General features: G+C 60.0%; 2 non-coding genes and 1 pseudogene across 2 annotated transcripts in view; all 3 read right to left on the reverse strand.

Annotated features, from left to right (window-relative positions):
- The window catches only part of LOC145274830 (large subunit ribosomal RNA), a 5,721-nt gene extending 2,238 nt beyond the window's left edge, over positions 1 to 3,483 (reverse strand). The window contains exon 1 of the ribosomal RNA XR_013866961.1: positions 1 to 3,483. This exon is cut by the window's left edge and continues 2,238 nt beyond it. This is a non-coding gene — a ribosomal RNA (large subunit ribosomal RNA).
- A 592-nt stretch (positions 3,484 to 4,075) lies between these two features.
- LOC145274829 (5.8S ribosomal RNA) lies at positions 4,076 to 4,233 on the reverse strand. The gene has a single exon (XR_013866960.1). It is a non-coding gene; the product is annotated as a 5.8S ribosomal RNA (ribosomal RNA).
- A 395-nt stretch (positions 4,234 to 4,628) lies between these two features.
- LOC145274836 (small subunit ribosomal RNA) lies at positions 4,629 to 6,994 on the reverse strand (annotated as a pseudogene).
- Positions 6,995 to 10,000: the final 3,006 nt, after the last annotated feature.

A 10,000-nucleotide genomic window follows, 5' to 3' on the forward strand; every position in this document is an offset into this window, starting at 1 on the left:
CGACGGCGGACTCCCACCCGTATCGCTCTCCGACCCGCAACACACGCTCGCTTGACCGCGACCGCTCGACCGGAACACGCCGCCGCACAACGGACCGCCGCGGCCCCTATGCCTTCGCCGCAAAGCGCGAACGGAGCGAACGCTACAGCCCCGTACCGGTTCCTCGCTTCGCGCGGGCACGGCCCGACCGACCCGGTCCTCGGAGCCAATCCTTCTTCCGAAGGTACGGATCCATTTTGCCGACTTCCCTTACCTACATTGATGCCATCGACGAGAGGCTGTACACCTTGGAGACCTGCTGCGGATGGTGGGTACGGACCGACTCGAGAGCTGCGAAAACCGGACCCGGATTTTCCAGGGCCGCCGAAAGCGCACCGGACGCCGCCCGAGCCGCGGCGCTCTACAGGTACCTTTTCCGTATCTCCGGACGAGCCGATTCCACGGACATGGTCCTTTACGAAGAAGAGAGAACTCTTCCCGGGGCTCCCGGCGACGTCTCCGGGCTCGCTTGCGTCACCGCGGTTTCGCCCGGGAAGCGACGGGCGCCGCCGACATCGCTGCCGACAGCGTCGCCACCCCCGGGCCCTCTCCGAGTCCGGGTTCGGGAATATTAACCCGATTCCCTTTCGACGGGAGGCCGGCCGCTTTGTTTTTGTTTGGGCTTTTGATTCGATTCGATTCGATCGCTTTCACTTTCATAACGGATCCGGCGCCTTTCGGGAAGACTTTCGCCCGCGTCTTAGGACCGACTGACCCGTGCTCGACCGCCGTTGGCACGGAACCCTTCTCCACTTCGGTCTTCGAAGGTCTCGTTCGAATATTTGCTACTACCACCGAGATCTGCACCCGCGGTCGGCTCCACCCGGGCTCGCGCCCTAGGCTTCCGTGCTCGCCGCGGCGCCCTCCTACTCGTCGCGGCATCGTTTCGGCGCGAAAGTTCATCGCTCCTCGCCGCGACGGTCCGGCATCGGTCCGTCGCTCCAGCGCCATCCATTTTCGGGGCCGGTCGATTCGGCAGGTGAGTTGTTACACACTCCTTAGCGGATTCCGACTTCCGTGGCCACCGTCCTGCTGTCTATATCGACCGACACCCTTTCGGGGATCTCATGGGCGTCGCGTTAGGCACCTTAGCCGGACGTTTGGTTCATCCCACAGCGCCAGTTCTGCTTACCAAAAGTGGCCCACTTGGCACTCGCATTCGAGGTGACCAACCGCCCAGCGAAGCGTGCTGGCGGCGGCGGCCGGATGGGTCGGCTCCGTCGTTCGGGAGAGTCGGCCCGTTCCACCCGTTCCGAGTTCGAGAGTAGGTCGAGGCCGTGAACGGCCCCGGGGCCTCCAATCGTTCGCTTTACCGGATGGAATTGCGACGATCGAGCGCCAGCTATCCTGAGGGAAACTTCGGAGGGAACCAGCTACTAGACGGCTCGATTGGTCTTTCGCCCCTACACCCGGTTCCGACGATCGATTTGCACGTCAGAGGCGCTTCGGACTTCCACCAGAGTTTCCTCTGGCTTCATCCCGACCGGGCGTGGATCGCCATCTTTCGGGTCCCTGGTCGCTCGCTACGCCAGAGTCGGCCGAGTCGTACTCGGAAAAAGGGGAAACCGACCCGGGGGTGATGCGCCCGCGCGCAGCGCCTAAACTCGACGACAAAATAGGACTAGTTCAAGCCGCGGGATCTCACCGATGGGCGGAAGGAGGATATGGAAGCTGGCGCCCGGCAATTCCCCTTTTTGGATGATGCGCCGGTCCCCTCTCGGGGAGGAGGGAAAAACAACCGCACGTCAGCCACGAGCCTTCCCTCTCCTATCTCTCTCGGGAAGAGAGAAAAAAGGAAAAGTTGCGGGCACCGCAGCAGCGACGGCGGAAGGCCGAAAACGCCGCGCCGGCGGGATCGGGCACGGCTCGGAGGCGGGTGAGGCGAGGAGAAGACGACGGCACGAGACCGACGACACCCCCCGACGACCCCCGGACGACTTTGCCACGACACCTCTCCCGATCGACGCCCTCCTACACGCTCTCTCGCTTTCGCTTCGCCTTCGGGGTTAGTCAGAGGTGGCCCCTACGACTCGCGAACGGCCAGGACTCCTCGGTCCGTGTTTCAAGACGGGTCGGGTGGGTTGCCGATGCACGTCGCTGACCCGGGGTGGCGGGCGGCTCGAGTAAAAAAGCGTCGCCGAGCGACCTCTCCGGAAACGGAAACGGGCGCGGGCGGGGTTGCCCCCGACAAGAACCCGAAACGTCGGCGAGGTGCGTGACGGCGAGGCCGCGCCAGTCCTATCCCGCCTCTCATCGCGCACGCGCCCGAGACGGTGGGGCGCCTAAGGAGCGACACACAGAGTGCGTCGCCCGCACGCGACTTCCGGCGGGATCAAAACGGACCGGCTCGCCACGTGTAACGGATCGTGTCAGATTTCCTCCGTTCCCGGCAGAAAGGGGCAGTTACGTTCGCGGGCCCGACGGCCGGTGGCCCCCGACTTCACAAGGTGGGAAGACGGGGGTTTTCAGGGTGATGAAACGCCTGCCGCCTACGGAAAAAAACCCGCGTGTTCGACCTGCACGCCGGGAACGGGTCGCGACGACGGACCGGAGGGGAAGTGCGTCCGGTGCCGGCCGCGCGGAGGTCGCGCCGAAGCGCCCGCGCCATGATTACGCCGAGCGATGATGAAGGGGACGGGTGCAGCGGAGTCGCGCGCGGAGGGAGCAGGAGGAAAGAAGAAGCGGCGGCGACGGATGCGGCGGGTTAGGGCCCGGCGGCAGCAGCGATCGAGAGGACGAGTCCCCTCCGTCGCAGCCAACCGACGCAGCCACCTACCGACGCCGCGGTCGTCACCACGTTTCCCTTCCCGCTATCCACGCGGCCCGTCTCCTTCGTCGGCGACGCGGGCACAAAAGCTGGAACCGCGGGGAACGAGTCCCCCGCGGACACGACGAACGACGACCTGTGCCGCGACGGCCTCTCTTTCAAGAACACACATCGAGTTTGGGCTCGAGCCTAGGCAGCACCGGACTGAGTCCCCCCGCGATCGCGGTGAGCGGTCCCACCCGTTTACCCCTGGGCGGTTTCACGTTCTCTTGAACTCTCTCTCCAAAGTTCTTTTCAACTTTCCCTCACGGTACTTGTCGACTATCGGACTCGTCCCGGTATTTAGCCTTGGATGGAGCTTACCACCCGATTTGGGCTGCGTTCCCAAGCAACCCGACTCTCGGATCGAAGGCCGTCGCTCGCCGTCCGCACCGAATGGGCCTGGCACCCGCCGCGGGCGGCCCCGATCGAGGGAACTCCGAACTATGCGAGACGAAAACGAACGGCTGCCTTCGACCCATGCGCCACACGTCCCGAAGCCTTTTACTTGCGACGGGATTCGGCGTTGGGCTTCTCCCGGTTCACTCGCCGTTACTAAGGGAATCCCGGTTGGTTTCTTTTCCTCCGCTTAGCGATATGCTTAAGTTCAGCGGGTCGTCTCGTCCGAGCCGAGGGCGGCGGTTTTTAGTAGAGTGTGGTGTTTGGAGGAGAGGAATCTCGATCGGTACCCTCCGTGTGACGACGGCTGGCCGATATAGCGCCCGTCCGACCGAAAATGAAGAAGCCAACAATTAAAAAAAAGCCTGGGTCCTCCCCATCCGACGTTGCCTACGACGCGGCCACCTTTTTACGGTGCGACGGCCGTGCTCGTCGCGCTGCTCGAGGCGTCGCTGAGAGACACCTTCATGAGGCAGAGAGCGAGACGAGCAGGCGGCGCTTACGTCGGCAGTCGGTTAGGTCGGTGCTTTTTTTTTGTTTTGTTCTCCCTTCGGCTGCTTTCGGACAGACTCCTCCTGCTCCTCCTCCACAGTGTTTCTTCACGCGGTCGAAAAGGGAAAAGACTCCGCGGTCTGCCAGCGGGAGACGAAGGAGGAGGCCGGAGAGGGTTTTAAAAAAAAAAAGACATTGAAAGGAGTCAATTCTTTTTTTATTTTTCTTCCCCCTCGTCACTCGCTCCTGCGACGTCCCGGTTACCACCGTGCCGAGGACCGGGCGGGCACGGGGACGGCAAGATGTCGTTTCGTTAACGGAGAAAGACATGTAACGTTCCGCCTCTCGACCGGACGTGGCCCCGAGACAAGGGATCTCGGGGCCGCAATGTGCGTTCGAGGTGTCGATGTTCACTGAGTCCTGCAATTCGCATCAGTTCTCGCGGCTGGCCGCGCTCTTCATCGACGGACGAGCCGAGTGATCCCCCGTCCAGGGTTCAGCACTTGGGTTTTTTTATATTAGTTTTTGTTTATATAGATTTAGTAGTGTGCGAGGAGGTCTGTGCGAGGAGGCGTGACGGCATTGCAATGTCGCGAGTAGTTTGTTTTTAGCTAGCGGCGGTGGCACAGCGGCTGCAAAAAAACAAAAAACGATAAAGCGGCGACAAGGCAAAGAAGAAGCGGCCATCACTTGCGGTGGGCGAAAAAACAAACAGGTGGTAAGACGCGGAAGCAAGCAAGAAGAGCTGGGGCTTTAAAAACCTCCGCGTCACCACAAATCTATCTCTCGCTCCGCCTTTTATAGGTTTGTTTGCGCGCATTCGAGGCGTTGACGCCGACAGACAGAGGAGGTAGGCCGGAAAACAACAAACCAGTCTCGAACGGGAAAACGGTAATGATCCTTCCGCAGGTTCACCTACGGAAACCTTGTTACGACTTTTACTTCCTCTAAACGATCGGGTTCGGTCGTCTTCTCCAGGCATCGAACGCCGAGGCGTAGATGCACGAGTGTCGTGACGGACACGTCGCGCACTGCCCGGCGGCGTCGTCGGCCAGATCCGAGGACCTCACCGGACCGTTCGATCGGTAGTAGCGACGGGCGGTGTGTACAAAGGGCAGGGACGTGATCGACGCGGGCTGTTGACCCGCGCCTACCGGGAATTCCTCGTTCACGGGGTTGGTTACAGGCCCCGATCCCTATCACGGGAGGTGGTTCAGAGGTTTCCCAACCCTCTCGGGCCGGGGCGAAGTCCCCGCTGATACCTCCAGTGTAGCGCGCGTGCGGCCCCGGACATCTAAGGGCATCACAGACCTGTTATCGCTCCGCCTCGTGTGGCTTTCTGCCACCCGTCCCTCTAAGAAGTGCGTGAGAAAACCGACCCGGACCCGAGCGCCACGGAGGACGCCGAGCCCGCCGTAAAAATCACTGACATCGGCGCACTAGTTAGCAGGCCGGAGTCTCGTTCGTTATCGGAATCAACCAGACGGATCGCTCCACCAACTAAGAACGGCCATGCACCACCACCCACCGAATCGAGAAAGAGCTATCGATCTGTCAATCCTACCGGTGTCCGGACCGGGTGAGTTTTCCCGTGTTGAGTCAAATTAAGCCGCAGGCTCCACTCCTGGTGGTGCCCTTCCGTCAATTCCTTTAAGTTTCAGCTTTGCAACCATACTCCCCCCGGAACCGAACTCTGGTTTCCCGCAGGCTACCCGCCGGGTCATGGAAGCGAACGCCGGCGGATCGCCGGTCGGCATCGTTTACGGTCGGAACTACGACGGTATCTGATCGTCTTCGAACCTCCGACTTTCGCTCTTGATCGAGGAAAACGTGCTTGCCACACGCCATCGCTGCAGTTCGTCTTGCGACGATCCAAGAATTTCACCTCTAACGTCGCAATACGAGTGGCCCCGACCGCTCCCTTCGATCATTGCCTCGCCGTAGACGGAGACCGACAGACGTAGACGAGGCCCTCTTCCATCATTCCATGCTTATCGTATGCAAGCTTGAACAGCCCGCTCTGAGCACTCTAATTTTTTCAAAGTGAACGTACCGGCCGCCGCGGACACTCGGTTAAGAGCACCCTTGGAGGAGAAACCGCCGACCGCAACACGCGCGCAGACAAGACACGAAGCAGGGACTCGGAGCGGACCGGGGGGTTCAAAAAAAAGAGGAACGCGCGGAAAGGGAGAGGGAGAGAAGCGCGGGGGTCAGAGTGCGGGGATGCGAATGAACGCACCCAAACACACACACGTAGCACCCCCCCGTTAGACTACTCCCGGAACCGAACCGACGACCACTTGTTTTTTTTTCCCGGATCCCGATCACGACCTCCTCGTCCACCTCGCCGGCAGGACCGCGTGGCGGGTATGCTAGCGGTTGACACCGGCGGAAAGGGCCGGGAATGCGAACGGACGACCAAAGTCAACGACGGACGATGGCGCCGCCGCCCCGGGGCCGCTTGCGCGACCACGAACCCGAGTTCGGACTACGAGCTTTTTAACCGCAACAACTTTAATATACGCTACCGGAGCTGGAATTACCGCGGCTGCTGGCACCAGACTTGCCCTCCGGTTGGTCCTCGTTAACGGATTTGAAGTGTACTCATTCCGATCGCGGGGCCTCGACAGAGTCCCGCGTCGTTATTTTTCGTCACTACCTCCCCGTGCCGGGAGTGGGTAATTTGCGCGCCTGCTGCCTTCTTGGATGTGGTAGCGTTTCGCATGCTCCCTCTCCGGACTCGAACCCCGATTCCCCGTTACCCGTAGTAACCACGGTAGGCACTTAACCGACCGTCGACAGTTGATAGGGCGGACCCTCGAGAGACCCGTCGCCGGGCGTGAAAGCTCGTGCGATCGACCAGTGAGTTATCCAGAGTCACCAAAGCGGAGCGCGCCGCCCTATGAGCCCCGCCACCGAACGGACCCGCGAGCGGGAACGCCGACGACGGGAGGACGGAATGACGCGCATCGGTCTCAGTCTAATATGTAGCGCCGCGACCCGGAACGGCCGACGCGGGTGCCAGCGCGCGAGGCGTGGCGACGACGGCGCGCCGACCGATCGCGGCCTGTGTCACATGTATTAGCTCTAGATTGCCACAGTTATCCATCGCCTCCGAGGAGGAATACGGTCCCGAGGATTAGGTCCGGTTCCTGAGCCATTCGCGGTTTCGCCCGTTCTAATGCGTGGCGTGAACTTACACTTGCATGGCTTAAGCTTTGAGACAAGCATATGACTACTGGCAGGATCAACCAGGTATCGTTGGAATTTGGGACTTTGTTTCGACAGAACGACAGACCGACCGACCGACCGACCGACATAAGACAGACAACTACAACGACGGGCACGTGTTTATTTATTTTTCGAGGGGGTTCGCCGTCAGTAGAAGCGCGCTGCCCGCGCTGATGGCCTCTTTTTTGTTTCTCCCCTGACTTGGACCGAGACCGAGACTCAAAGAACGGAAAGCGACCAACGTCGACAACAACAACGACAACGGCACCCTTGACAGCGATACATACGACAAACGACAAGCAGCACGACGGCAGTGCACACGGACATCGAGGGTCAAGGTGCAGACTGAACTCGCCGAGGTCGTCGTCATCGTGGTCGCCATCGATTCCGTCTCGTCGTCGTCGTCGTCAACGTCCACGTCACAGCCGGCCGAGAAGAGAGAACAGACGACAGCGTCGACAACAACAACATCGACAACGGCACCCTTGACAGCGATACATACGACAAACGACAAACAGCACGACGGCAGTGCACACGGACATCGGAGGTCAAGGTGCAGACTGGAATCGTCGAGGTCGTCGTCATCGTGGTCGCCATCGATGCCGTCTCGTCGTCGTCGTCGTCGTCTTCGTCGTCGTCGTCGTCGTCATCAACGTACCAACCGACCGAGACGAGAGAGCAAGCAACAACGTCGACAACAACAACGACAACGGCACCCTTGACAGCGATACATACGACAAACGACAAACAGCACGACGGCAGTGCACACGGACATCGGAGGTCAAGGTGCAGACTGAACTCGTCGAGGTCGTCGTCATCGTGGTCGCCATCGATGCCGTCTCGTCGTCGTCGTCGTCTCCGTCGTCGTCGTCGTCGTCGCCAACGTCAACGTCAACATCACAGCCGTCATCGGGGAGGAGCTGGACCAGGGCAGCGGCGGCGTAAATTTTCCCGTCACCTTCGTCGTCGCCTTCGTCGACCGACCGACCGACCGGCGTCGTGTTCGTGCTCGGAAAACCGAGGAGAGACAACGTGCACATGGCGCGTTCTCGCAAGCGGCTCCTCGGTCCCGATTTTTTTGGGCGGCTTTTTCGAGCTTTTTTTTTTTCTCACCCTTTCGTCCGTGCGACGGCGAACGTTAGGGGAAAAAAAAAAAAAAAAAACGACAACAACGCGGCGGACCGGGCGAACAACATCGTCGACACACACGACATTGACGACCGGTCCCCCTTTTCACAATCGCATCGAGATAAAAACGAACGAGTCCGATTCGAGCACCGAGTCGCGAGCGGGAGGACTGTCGGTGCAAGTATCGATCACTGACGTGAGCGCTTCGCCGGACAGAGGATGGCTCATCCGGCAGCCGTGCAAATCGACGGTATGGGAAGAACGAACAAGAAGAGCAACGACTTGATCGGCGGCTTGGGAACTGCGGACGGTGAAAACGGGTTATCGACTGCGACCACGACCTGCTCGATCGATCCTTCTTTGGCGCTAACAAAGGTGGAGGTGGCGCAAGAAGGGACTAGCGCTATCACCGTCCACGTATCAGAAGATGCGGCGGCAGACGTCGACGCTTATGCGTTGTCGGACGAGAAGTCGCTGCAGCACGTGTACCGCGAGCGGGACGTCCAAGGTTTGCCAGACGGAAAGAAATCGGGTGTCAGCGAACGTTCACACGGCTGTGAGATCGGACGCTGACAGGAGTAGGAGGCGGCAGGCAGGCGGCGGTTACGGCGGCGGCGCCTGCTGCTGCTCATCCTCCTGTTTGCTGCGGCGACTTCCAGGACGGGAGAGCATCGAACAACGTACGTATGGTTACAAGGGATCAGGATCTACATAGTGCATCCCCCGCGGCTATTTTTGTTTGTTTGTTCGCTCGTTCGTTAATTCGTTCGTTCGTTCGTTCGTTCGTTACAATGTACGTTTTTCCGTTCGACGGCGGCAGAGAGCGGCGGCGTTTCTCCCTAATCCGGAGGATTTATCGGTCGCACAGCGATGGGGTCGTTCGGCCGATCATCGAAAGATTCGCAGGTAGTGGTTGAATGGCAGAACGGCAGCAACAACAGCGGCGGCTGAGAGCGGCGAACGCTGAGGCGGAAGCAGAAGCTGCAGCAAACGTATCGGCTAAACATGGTGGACATAGATATGGCTGACGACGCGGGTACCACGACGACTATGGAACCAGGGAAAAGGAGCCGTTAGTTGTTCCAACATATCGTTCGACACGTCGAGCAGCCCTAGGTCCACGGAGAAGCACACACACGTACCACGTATTATAACCTAACGACGATGAGCGGGCGCACGGTTGGCAGGAACGAAGGCGGCGGATCAAAACAAGTTGGAGCGCGGCGACAGCGATAACGGTGACAGCCCTAGGCGGCGGAGATGCCACTTTCTGACGCCTTTGCGACAAGCCCGTAGAGACGTTCCGGACCACCACGAGGCAAAGAGTCGCTGCTCCGACGAACCGACACACCAAAGTGTGCTTCCTACCGAACATGTTTTATAAAACTTTCAAACTGGAAAACCCCAGAAATGGTGTTGGTATTCGTCCAGACCCACCTCCGACACCTGAAAATGGTGGTCAAAAAAAACGTCGATTATACGAAGCGACATTTCTGGTCGGCGATTTTCCAGTTTTACGCCTACTGCCACATGGGGATGTCGGTAGGCGTCGCAAAGTGCCTTCTCGACGCCTAGGCACACCAGGACTTTGTCATTTTTTTCCCCCTCGACATTCCTGGTCCGGTCTATTCCGATTTTACACCTACCGCCATGTGGGGGTGGCAGTAGGCGTCGAAAAGTGCCTTCTCGACCGCTAGCGACACCACTACTTTATCGAGCTCTGGAGGCCCAGCACACCGACCCGGGGCCGCGGAGTCGACCCCGGGGCCTCCTGGCGTCGCCGCCGCTCACTTGGACGCCTTCCGCAACCTGTGGTCCCGCTCGGGGCCGCCGGGAGCCTCGCCGACCTGACCGGTGTCGGTAGGCGTCTGGAAGCGCCCGGCCGACCTGGACGAGGTCCCCCTG

This window comes from Euprymna scolopes, unplaced genomic scaffold (genome assembly GCF_053919585.1).
Source record: "Euprymna scolopes isolate OS-2025 unplaced genomic scaffold, ASM5391958v1 sca486, whole genome shotgun sequence".
Lineage (NCBI taxonomy): Eukaryota > Metazoa > Mollusca > Cephalopoda > Sepiida > Sepiolidae > Euprymna > Euprymna scolopes.